At 43.6% G+C, this 12,991-nt stretch overlaps 1 protein-coding gene across 1 annotated transcript in view; it reads right to left on the bottom strand.

Moving 5' to 3' along the window:
* LOC119086452 (ALK tyrosine kinase receptor-like) overlaps nt 1-12,991 on the bottom strand; it is a 400,966-nt gene that overhangs the window by 110,601 nt on the left and 277,374 nt on the right. The gene's annotated exons all lie outside the window — the stretch shown is intronic.

The following is a 12,991-nucleotide window of genomic DNA, read 5'->3' as shown; positions in this document are numbered from 1 at the left end:
TCCGATTCTGATGGACATGGTCGGGCTTGTGGCTGGGTGATGAAGCAATTGTGTCTCTGCCCATTAGGTCAGTGGGGAACCCGTTTACCAGGGAATAGTCAATTTTGAATCACAGATCATTAGAACTGGAAGGAATCATAGGAATACTCTGGCCCCAAACTGCCATTTCCAAGACATGGAAACCGATCTGGTGAATTGAACTGATTTATGTAAGATAACGCCATTAACTAAAGCACTCAGTCTTCCTAGGTGGTTAAGCCAATGCATTCCAAAGAAGCAACTGACCTGCATGGAGCAGAGCCACTGGGAGCTCCCAGTTTAGAACATGCTACCATCTCTACCGATAGATTTTTATTTATATATCTGGTCTAAAGCAAAATGAAATAACTAGTCAATTAAAGGGGACAAATAGGGCCTCTACCACTCAACACGTATTCGTAACACACACACACACACACACACACACACATACACACACACACACACACACACACTCTCACACACACACCCTATATTTAGCTTACTCTGTACAGGGATTCCAATGATTAAATCCTTGAGGAACCACTGGCCCTTCCCTCCATTTATCAACAACTCATTTATCAACAATTCAGAGCAGGCTTCAGTACCACCAAAGAGGACCATTTTACTCATCCAGTAACAATGTCTTTATGCATCTATGAGCAGTGGTCCTCAAGATGACCTCAGAAAAAGAATAACAGACAGCCCAGCATCAGCTTTGGAAATGCACACTGGCTTAACCACCAAGTTCAGTGCTGGACAATTTCACTTCTGCGTCCTCATGCAGGGCTGGCCTCTTTCAACTGCTTCCTCTTTCAACTGTTCTTTTGAAAACACCATAGAGAAAGGTGGAAATGTTTCATGATGCCCAGCCAGTAAGAGGAGCTCAGATTTGAAAATGGGTGAATTTGACTGCAAAGGCAACATAAGCCTTTCTCTCTCCAACAACTGAGAAACGGTGCTAGAAGCTGCCAGTGAAACAGATCTGGACAGTTTGGCTCACAATTTCACAAAGGTGGGTGTCATTTGGTCTCTGAGGTCCTTTCTTCTTTACTGGCCACTCATGTCACTTTTCCTTTCTTTTTCCTGGCCACCCATGTCATGTTTCTACTTCCATCTTTGTTAATTTTAGTTTTTTATATAATACATCCCTGACAATGCTAAGTTTGGTCTTGAGTATAACTTTGGTACCCAAAATGACAGGAGTGAGCAAGTGGTAGAAACACAGGCGACAGACTAGCCAGTGGCTTTTCTCTAGTAATGTGACAACATTCAGGATCAATGTATTGTAGACCTGCCAGGAAGGCTTGAACTCCTTGGACAGGCACTTAAAATTTCCTTACATATTGCTGTGATTTGGATGTAGTTTATTCCCTAGAGGTTTGTTTGCTAGAGAACTGGTCTTCTTGTGGCAATGTGAATCGTGATGGGAAATTTTTACAAGGTGGGGTTGAATGGAAGTCTTTTAGGTCCTGCAGAAGAGATTAAGGTAAATCTCACGGGATCATATCAGAGCGAGTTGCTACAAAAGCCTGAGCCTGACCTCTGAGTCTGGTGACATGATCTCTCATTTCTTCATCATGCCATCCATGGTGCCAAACCAACCAGTCTTGGGTTGTTAGTTTCCCAAACTGAACCGAATCAATCTCTTTTGTTTACAAAGTTACTCAGGTACAGGTATTTTATTGTAACAATACAACATGGACTGCAACCTTGATAACCACCACCCAGTTTTGCTCCCTGTCTATGGGAGGTGAAGGAGACTGACGAGGCGGACAGGGACCTGCTGCTGCCACGTCACTTCCCAGTTCTCTTTGCCGACTGTTCAGGGGACTGGGTTTTCTGATGTCGTCATTTTTCAGGTGATACTCCAGCATCGAATTATTATCTCCAAACTCTTTTACATCATTTTCATTAGCCCCTCTAAATTAATCTGATTCAGCTAAAGCTATTAACTGAGATATGGGCAGGCATCAAGAGTTCACCTACAGGGTATCATGAGGTCTTGGAGAAAAACCCCTTTCCAACAGAGGCCAATTTTGTTGCTATCACACTGATGTTCACTCATCAGCTGATAGCCCTCTATTAGCCCATCAAGTCTAGCTTTTAATGGTCAAACCGTATCTGTGACCGCAATTCAATTTCCACTCTGCGCTTGTGGTTCCTTGGTACCTTGGAATTCTTTAAACCTGCTTGATTAGCCACCTGAGGCAAATGGCTCCGTCATTTTAAGTTTTATGAAACATCTGTGCACTTTGATCATCGACCAGCCTGAGGAGAAAATGACTCTGGAATCTTCCCCAAATCATTCAGCACAGACTTTAATATCTATGGAACATGGAATCCTTCAGGAGTGGGGGATGTAGTTAGGCATGCAAAAAAAAAAAAAAAAAAAAAAAAAAAAAAAAAAAGATCAAACCCAGGATCAGTCCCAGGATTTGATTAAAGTGCTGCTTTTTGAGGGAATCAAATGGTCAAATGGTGTTGGGGTTCCATGGCTTCCTAATCCTAGTACCCCCAGCAGCACATGAATGTGCAGGGGCAGTGGGGGGCTGTTGTCAAGTGAAACAGTGTTTATTTGTCCTTCTTTATGACAAATCTCAGTGGATGCCCACGCACACTAAAGGAGGTCTCGTTTCTCCTTAATTATTCTTCACGTTTTATTCCCTCCCTCCCTTCTTCCTTTTTCTTTTTCACCTGCTATGAGTATATCCCATTTTGAAACCATTGGCAAGCTACGGTTTCCCAGAGGATGTGTTGGTGAGGCAAGAAGCCCTTGGCATTTGGAGGCTGTCCTGGCACTCACAACTAGGGCATCTGATTCTGCCCTTAGATGTGAACACAGAATAAGAAGCTCAGACATGTTAAGATTTCACCATGATGGCCTCTGAAGGGAAACAAAACAAAACAAAATAAAAACAATGACGATATTTTGGCTCAGACCTTCAGAGGTTTCAGTCCATCCTGGTCAGGAGGGTGTGTAGACTTCTGCAGCTCACCTCATGGCAGACAGAACCAAAAGAGGAAATGCCTGCACCCGATGGCTTTCCTTGCCCTCTCCAGTCCATTTGAGCTCCCAGCCCACTGGATGGTGCTGACCACAGTCATGGTGGGTCTTCCTCTTAGTTACTCCTCTTCAGGAATGCCTTCATAGACATTTCCACAGGGTACATTCCCTTCTCGCAGGCCCTTCTCAGTTCAGTCAAATCAACAGTACAGACTAAGTGTCGGTCTCATACCACCACGTGAGCTCATGGGGAAATGAGACAAAGCAAGACTACTTCTGGGTGTTGATAAAAATACAACCACGTGCTATATACAAAACACCAAACACACTGTACATGGTGGTGCATACCTTTAATCCCAGCACTTGGGATACAGAGGCAGGCAGACCTCTGTGAGTCTGAGGCCGGCCTGGTCTACACAATGAGTTTTAGGCTAACAAGCCTATATAGTTAGACAGTGTCTCAATAAAGAAAACAAACAAACAAACAAACAAACCAAAAAACACTATCCTTTCTTTCCCACAGTAAATATGCTTGCTTCTTTATAAATTACAGCTTGATTCTCATTCTGGTCTTTCCTCCCAGTAGAGATGATGCCCAGTGATGCTCAAAATGCCCAATCCTGAGTATTTCCTCTTTTATGACATCATACATTCAGAATAAGCTCCTGGTTCTCTGGGCCCTTGCTCAAATATCCAACCAAAGCTTGAAGGTTGTGATAGTTTGGTTTTTTTCCCCTTAACAGTCTCTCATGAGGTACCTACCATCTTTGTTCTCCAATGCTACGACTACTATCTAATCAAACATTTTTAATTGCAGGTGTATTTCTGTGGTATTTGGCTGAAGGAACTCGGCAAATGGGAAAAATAATCCTAATTAAAGTAGCAATGTAACATTGAAAAGCTTTCCCAGCCACTGTCTTATTTAATCATAATGATGACATGGATGAGGAAGATGAGCATTTAATATTGTACCTAATAGGAGGATTGATCTTGAAAAATACAAAGAAGATAGCAAAGCCCAATTTAGGGTGTATCTGGGGGACTGTCCAGAGAGCATTAACCAAGGGGAGGGGTACCTATCCTGACTGTGGGCAACACTACCCAATAGGATGGTGGTCTGGGGAGAATAAAACAGGAAGAAAGAGGATTACTGATCACACAGGCATCTGTTTCTCTCTGCTTCTTGGCTGCCAAGGGATGAGCTGCCCCTGCTCCCTTACTCCCTCCCTATCTTGGTGGGCTGCAAACAGAAGCCAAGAAATATTTTTCTTCCCTTCAATTATTTTGTTCAGATATTTTCTTATGAAAATAGAACACTGACTACCATAGTAACCAAGACTAAGTATGGTTGTACGGGTTGTGTAACTTAAAACATCCACTACCCATTAGAGTCAGGTTTCAAGTCGGGTATACATGTTATATGTTCAGTATCCATCCCTTATTGTTTGGCCATAGAATAAAGAAGTCCCTTACCCAATTGCTGTTTAGTGCATCACCAATTAAGGGATTGTAGGTGAATAGGGGATGACACTGAGGATGGTCAGGTGCAGGAAAATCTGCAGGAAAAATCTGGAATTGCTTACATATACTTGAAGAAAAAAATGGACATTTTTCTAAAAGAATGGAGCGTAAACATTTTATTCTTGAAAGAGAGCTCAAATGAATGTTGAATTTCAAATCAAAAGCAAAGGAATTTGCAGTTATTTGCTGAGGGTGCCTTAAGGGTAATCTTCCAGTCCTTCCCTCCAGAAGTCTGAAGTTGGAGACACTGAAGTGAAGCTGAGGAGCCCTGCTGACGTCCATCCATTCTGAATCAAAGAATGTGAGGTAAGTACTTTGGGTTGACATGCTGGCTGTCCTTTGGGGACACTCAAGACAAACTTGTCCTTGGGGTTGTGAGGGTCAATGAGATATGCAATGTTCCTCGGGGCTCCCACTGATTCTGGTAGAGTAACATTCTGGACTACTCCTACATGTCAATTTCTTCCTGTGATTCCAGGGGCCACCTACCTTCTTGGAGCTTGGCTCTCTCTAGATGAGTTCTACCTGTAGTATAAGCCAGACTCTGGATCCCCTCTGATCCACGTAGTACCACCAAGATACATAGAGTAGAGGGCTCTACCAGTTTCAGAATCAGAGGTTTATTCTAGGCCATTCCAGAACTCAACCTTTACTTTGGCATACCTGCTGGTCATAAGGGCTATGCAGCCTTGAAAGCTGACCCGTAGTGTACATGAGTGCCTTTAACAGACGTGCTCACACATACAGGCTTTGGAAAGGCATTGTCTCCTCTGACATCTGGTATTCATCTAGACCCCAGAGGCTCTAGTACTGATGCCACATGCAAGTACTGCAAATAAATTAGGGGGAAAGGTTCAAGGCTTCCTTGAGCTGAGAAATTATGTATTCTCATGTTATTTTAATATGTGCAGCATGGGTATAAACTCCTTATGCATATAGCTCTTGCTTGCTATTAAAACCAAACAACAATTCAATAACTACTTAATATAAAGTCAATATAAATGTACCAAACCATATAGTTCAAATTAGCAGATCAATTCAACGCTATGGCAAGCACTGTGTGCTGAAGCAACGTTACTGCTCACAGGGAAAACAGCTCATAAACCCATCTTAGCCAGGTTTTGTTTATGGGCTAAATTGTCTTCCAAACAGATGTGCTGAAACACTATCCCCCTTTACCTATAAATATGACCATATATGGAGTCTTTGCAGATGTAATCAAGTTAAATGAGGTGATCAAGGTGGAGCCAACCCAGCGTGACTGCTCTTCTTGTAAGGAAAAGATGGGAGGGACATAAACAGAGGATGGGGGCAGGGATGCTTATGCAAGAGAAGGAATGCCTTGGATTAATGGCTACCCCAAGAAGCCAGGAAGTGGTGAAGGATTTGATCCAAAGTCTCAGCAGCAGCATGGCCCTGATTTTGAGTTTCTATCCTTCAGGACTGCAAGAGAATGAGCTGTCAGGTTGTAGGTCACTGTCACAGCAGCTCTGGCAATTAAATGTGGGTCATTACATGTTGAAATGCCCATGCCATTTGGGTTATGTGATGAATTAACATTTCCAGAGAGTTTTTGGTAGGCTAATGACTGCAAATCTTAGTTTACCAGGACTCCTGTGATCAACAGGCCTTTGAGGGTATCAACCCTTGCCAAGTCAGCTTCATTTTTTTTTGTTTTTGTTTTTTATATTTATGACAACCAAAGAATGATCTTTCATACCTAAGTGATAGGAAACAAGCCTCAAGGATGAAGGTGAAGATGCTTTTTTTATGATTAGCCTTGAAATCAAAATGTCATTTAAGTTATTATAGAGAACTCATAGAGGCTTCTACATCCATGGATTCTGATTGAGGAGCAAGACAATCCAGACTGTGTACACTGTCAGAAGACTGCAATGACTCAAAAAACCTTAGGTACTAGGAGCTTTGGGGTGTGAATTCCTCCCTTTTGCCTTTCATGATTCTCTGGCTTCTGCTTCTCTCTGGCTCCTCATTGGTAACTAATGGATCAACAGCTTATGACTCTATTAGCCAACTATACACCTCTACTTTCTACCAAGTTTGACCCATCTTGTCCTTTAAACTATTTGGTAACCAGTCTCTCTCAGGTTCTTCTGGAGGAACCACAAAGTAGATGTCTTCCTGTAGGTGCCCAACATAACTAGAAGGGATTCTGTTTCCTCATTAGGACAAGAAACTTCCAGGAACAAGGTAGGCATGTAGGAGCCCTGGAAGCCTGACAGGTAGGTAGGTAGGTAGATAGATAGGTAGGTAGGTGGGTATGTAGGTAGGTAGATAAGTAGGTAGGTAGATAGGTAGGTAGGTAGGTAGGTAGATAGGTAGGTAGGCAGATAGGAATGTATGTAGGTAGATAGGTATGTAGGTAGGTAGATAGGTAGGTAGGTAGATAGGTAGGTAGATAGGTAGGTAGGTAGATAGGTAGGTAGGTAGATAGGTAGGTAGGTAGATAGGTAGGTAGGTAGATAGGTAGGTAGGTAGATAGGTAGGTAGGTAGGTAGGTAGATAGGTAGGTAGGTAGATAGGTATGTAGGTAGGTAGGTAGATAGGTAGATAGGTAGGTATGTATGTAGGTAGATAGGTATGTAAGTAGGTAGAGAGGTAGGTGGGTAGAGAGGTAGGTGGATAGGTAGGTAGGTAGATAGGAGGTAGGTAGATAGGTAAGTACATAGGTAGGTAAGTAGATAAGTAGGTAGGAAAGTAGGGAGGTATGGAGGTAGGTAGGTAGGTACATAGATCAGTAGGTAGGTAGGTGGGTACATAATTGCCAGATCAACTCCCTATCAATTTTTATCAGGGTCTTCTGTGCCTGGTGCAGCCAAGAAAGAGATACTGAACTTCTAGAACTTGGAGAATGGGCTGTTTTCAAATTGACTAAAAATACGTCGGTATTTTAATAACCAGGAAAACCACAGTTGTGCGAACCACCTGAACATCAGCTCCAAAGTAGCGTCCATACAAAGGCCCATTTGAGCTTCCAAGATGTGTGTTGGCTAGGCGTTTTTGAAGACCTTGATGTGAGTATTATGGGTATACTGAGCTTCAGGGGGCGCAGCATCTTTCCAAATATTGGCAGAAACAGGAATATCCCTCATTCTCCTGCAGCTCAGCCACACCCCTCTGCTACATCCATGTGGCCCAGTGTGAAGCTAGTAAAACAGTCGTAGGAAAGAAACCAACTTTTAGTTACGCAGTCTCACAGAGGCACAAATCATTTGCAAACAAGCTATATTAACACTAATTGAGAAGCAGATGTCCAACTCCTTCTCTGTAACTCACTGGTTCATCGTTCAAATCTTAGAAGCAAGCAGTCTCCTAGGTACACTGAAGCATACCTAAGATTGCTAACGACAAACCCAAACTGCCTGCCTTCTCTCTCCTCTGGCAGGCCTTTTTCCCTCCTCCATTATAATCCTCATGATAATGCCACTTGACCAGTAAATAGAGCATCTGTCGGAAGACTGCACTGAATCCAAAACCTTATGTACTCAGAGCTTTGGGGTGTTAATTACTCAAATTACCCATCAACGCCATTGTTACATTCATTCCTCGGATAAATTCTAAAAAAAATGTTGAGACTTCTAAGCATGAGTACAGTCAGACCAGAATTTTTCCTATAAATATTGATGGGAAGCCTGGCCTTTTCGTAATAGCCAGCTCTCCAGACCACTGACTCCAACACAGTGTGCTATATCCTGGGAGTCATGGATCTAGGTTTTATACCTGCTCACTATTTTGATCTATGTAAAAATGGGCATAGTATTCATTTTCCAGGTCAGGTTAGCATAAGGATGAATAAAACGGTAAAATTAAAACCAAATCTAGACTCTGAGCACATGCAAACAGTGTGCATATGTACCCGTGTGATGAAATCAACACGGGACTTGACGCCAGAAGACCCAGGTTGCAGTCTGGACTCCCTTGCTGTTTGAACTCGCAATCACAAAGGTCTTAAGCTGCTGGGTTTCAATTTGTTTGTTTGTAAAAGGGCCACGTTGGTCAAGTGATTTGAAGTGTTCCGTCGAGGTCAAAAACTTCTCTGAGTCTAATTCCAAAATGGAATAGATGAAGTAGGACTTTCCTGCTGGCTTGGTTATTTATCACGGGCAACCTGTAGATGCTTGCTGTCCAGCTGTGAAATGGAGATGGCGAAGGCATAGTCTTGAGTGACACCAGGTAGCCAAGACTGTGCTTCCTCATGCCTGTACCATTTTGATTGTCTTTTCTCTCCCTGCATTTCCCTCCTTTCTCCCCTCTGGCCTCTGCCCTGCTTTGCCCACTGACCTCGATCTTTGCTTCCTTGCCTGCAGGTCTGCAGAAATGGGCCAGTTTCCCAAGCTAAGCACCCGGCTGACTCACTTGGTCATTCACAGGCCTCCGTGTGGATGGAGAACAACTGAAAATCAAGGCCCTTTTAGAAGTGATGAAATTAACTGATGGTGATTCAGGAAGTGGAGGTGGATGCTCAGGTCTCTAAACACAGGAAGCCCTTAAGCTCTGGGCACCCTGAGATGCTTGAGCTCAATGATAATCCAGCTGATGATAACTCCATGCACAGTCACGCTGTTCTGCCAAAGGGCACTCTGCACTTTCTTGGGTGTAGTTCTATTTCTCTTCCTGTCCCTCCCAGGAGGCTGCTCATCCAGGCCTAATTTACTGATGGAGAAACTGAGGTACAGAAAGTCACTTAATGAACTGTAATGATTCTATTACTTCCTCAATCGCTTATGGTAAACACACCACAGTAAAGGCCAATGAGATGGTCATTGCACTCTTTCTTCACTCTTTAGAGCAGCCCTGGGATGGAGAGGATCTGGCTGGGCAGAGTAACTATGACAGATGAGCAAGTCAGAAGCTCTGCACAGCCCGCTCCTTTCTCTTATTGTGTGGCTTCAGATGGCTGAAGGGTTGAGGGCGGGCCTGTGAGGGAACTTGGGGAATGTGGGAGGATCCTAGCTAGAGCAAGTTGCAAGGTAGGCAAAAGAGTACAACTGGACAAACCAAAGACCATCTTGGTACTCTTGACTTCCTCAAGAAAGTGTGCATTTTCCCGGGAATCTTGGATGTTGTGGCTGTGCCAGCCAGTGGTTGTCTGGCTTGGGTGTTGTCAATGAGCAGATGGAGACTTTATGACCAGGAGATCTCAAAGGATTTGGTGAGATGATCCAGGGCTGTACCATAGCTTTTATCTAGACGACTGTGTCAGTCAGCGTTCTCTCTAGTCACTGAACTTATGGAATGAATCTATCTCCCTATAAAGGGAATTTATCGGGATGATTTACAGGCTGCGGTCCAGCTAATTCAACAGTGGCTAGCTGTGAATGGAAAGTCCGAGAATCCAGTAGTTGCTTGGTTCTATGAGGCTGGGTGTCTCAGCTGGTCTTCAGTATATGCTGGAATCACAAAGAAGTAGGCACCAGTGCCAGTGAAGGAATGGATGTGCCAGCAAGGTGAAGGCAAGCAGGCAGAGAACAAAACCTTCCTTCCATGTCTTTATATAAGCTTTCAGCAGAAGGTGTAGCCCATACTAAGGGTATGTCTTCCAGCCTCAAGATCCAGATTAAAGGTGTGTCTTCCTACCTCAAAAGTCTAGATGAGAAGTGGGTTCACCCACTTCAAAACAAGCAGAAAATCTCTCATAGGTGTGCCCTCCATTCACAGGTGGACCTCCTTTCTTATGGATAAATGGGCTTTGAGAGAACATTCTGTATTTGAATGCTGCTGGATGCAGCAGCCCACCCCCAGCCCCAAGTTTCTAGGCCAGACTCACTCCAAACTTACAGGATTATCCTTAGGATGTTGGTTTGGCCATCTAGAAAGCACAGAGGTATATAACTATGAAGAAGTCGAATATTGGAGTGACTCAGGTTAAGGCCTCAGAGATGGAAGAAAGCAAGAGGTGAATGTGGCTCAGCTTTCCTCTGCAGCCCATGCTTCACTCCTGCTTCCCAGTGTATATTTCTCTTACACTTGCTAAGCAGCAGTCCCCGGGCCAGAGGCGATCTGTACTAGCAACCTTTATGTGGATCTTAGCAAATGCGGACATTCATAATTAGGCAAGGGGGGCTCTGGGATGGCAGATCGTAGGGAGAGAAACCTAAAAATAAAATTTACTTCCTGCAGTGGAAAAGGTCCCACTGAGATGAAGGGAGGCAAACAAAGAAAAAAAAAAAGGAAAAAAAAATCACAAAACCATCCTCAGAGGATTAATGTTCTAGTAAACTGTAAGCTGCGTGTATTTTCACCCCATTACCATAATTTTCAAATAACTGCCTCAAGTGATAAAAAGACAATTACTTAGGGCCAGATGCATGGCAGACTGGGTGATGCTGTCCCTGTACCATCAGGGGGTTCCTTCACACCCCTTCTCCAAGACAGTGTGGTGCTAAAAAAGGCTGGATTAACAGTCAATGGGGATATGTTGCCTCTTTTCCAGGCAACTCTGGATCCGTTCACAGAGCATCAAGTCTCTAAGGTCTGAAGTGGCCTAGAATAGTTTTGGGTTTGCAGCTAGCCATGACTATTTGCTATGTGAAAGCTAGCAAGTCACTTAACCTCCATAATCCTCTTCTTAAATCCCCAGTCATTGCAAACACACAGGCTTCCCTGGTATAACTGAATGGCCCAGGGATGCAAATAGGCTCAGTTTATGAATTGCCAAGGGAACACCCTTTGGATGCCTGAGACCTTACACTTCCCCACAACACTCTATTCTCAAACCTCTTTGTATCTGTGTATCTCTGGATACAGGAAGAGGGGGATGATCAGACCTTCTCAAAAGCTTGTTCTTGTCTCTTCCAGCCACTGGCCTGTCACCAGCAAGATCCCCAAGCTGGGCTTCCATACAATGGCAGTAGATTACACTAATTTGTTTTTATTTGATGTAGTTAGAATTAAGGCTTTTTGAAAGCACTATGCAAATGTATGCAAATGAGTCCATTTCATGCAGAATAATGTGCTCATAGTGTGCCTGTATTGGCTTAGAAAAATCTGGTGGCCAAAGACTGTTTATATCATCTTAAGAATCAGAAAGAAAAAAAAATATTTAAAACTTTAGTTACCCTTCCAGTTTGAAAAAGTACAGATGTTGAGGCACTAAGGGCTTACTCCCATAGTTTATTAACTCTACTTCCATTACATATTTTTGGTCTTCACCAGGATATCTGACATTAGTTAAGCAAAATCTCCCATCTATTAATCACTCAACAATCATGGCATAGGAACGTCTTCATGGAAGAGGAGGAAGGTCTGAGACCTTCTTTATAGACCTCCCTGGCAGCTATGAGAGTAGGCATCAGTCTCCTTACCAACACGCATGGATGGGGCCTGGTGCCATTTGAACTAAGTCTTCATACCTGGTCCAACTGAGGCACTAACAACCGCCCACAGCCTTCCACCTTGAACCTTCTCCTCTTGCCCCCTTCACGCTACCTCTGTCTTCCCAGGGGTCTGTTCTGCGACATCTAGCATTGTAAACATGCCTGGCAATACTACCCTTCCCTCTTCTTTGGACCTTTGATGTTTATCTTTCAAATACCAAAGAATACTATATCATAGTTCTTGGTCCAGCTCTCCCACCTGCAAAGAATATTTTGTTGGCTTAGTCTTTAAAAGACATAGAAACTTAAAGCAGGCAGACCTTCAGTGATCCATCACATATCCAACACCCCCACATTCTAGAATTATAAACTGAGACTCAGGGAAGGGACTGGACGGTTGGTAGAACCGGAGCCTGAGCATTCTACCTTGATTCTGGGATTCTAGGACAACGGATCATGGTCATGGGTCACATCCATGGGTGATCTATTCCCTTTCAGTCATTGTAACAAGTCAGGCTGGGTTTTATAAATACTACATTGAATAGAAACTAGAGAGGAAGTGCCAGATTTCTGGAACAAGACCATTCCCTCCAGGGAAATAAACATCACAAAGAAAACACTACTGTGGTGGGCAGCCATCTTTGGATGAATAATAATGATGGTAAGGGCAACAGATGCATGGATAACCCAATCATGGGTAGGGCCCTGAATAACCCCTTTTACATTCATCCAGACCCTGAGTGAGTAGTTCTTAACCCTGCACCCTAAAAGTTTTGGGGAGGCTTGAACCATATTCACATTCAGACTCTGCTCTGATCCCTTTCCCGGCCTGCCAGAAGCTCGGCTTGGGCAGCAATTTTTTGAATGAATTGGGTAGAACTAGGCCACAGAGAGCTAAGGCTAGGTAAGGCAAGGTCTTCTCTGTATCCAGATCTCTTCTGTGTCCTCTGACTCAGTCACCAAAACACACTCTGTTTGGTTCATAGCACAGCTGCGGCCTGGAAGCACTACTTCCTAGGCTAAGCAAGCCAGAGGTACCCAGAACTTCCCTTATCTCTGGTATGCACTCAAATGCTTGCTGTTCTTCATCTGTACTGGGCATACACTG

This window comes from Peromyscus leucopus, chromosome 22 (genome assembly GCF_004664715.2).
Source record: "Peromyscus leucopus breed LL Stock chromosome 22, UCI_PerLeu_2.1, whole genome shotgun sequence".
NCBI lineage: Eukaryota > Metazoa > Chordata > Mammalia > Rodentia > Cricetidae > Peromyscus > Peromyscus leucopus.
The sequence above is the reverse complement of the archived record's forward strand: the minus strand, read 5'-3'. Positions and strand labels throughout refer to the sequence as shown.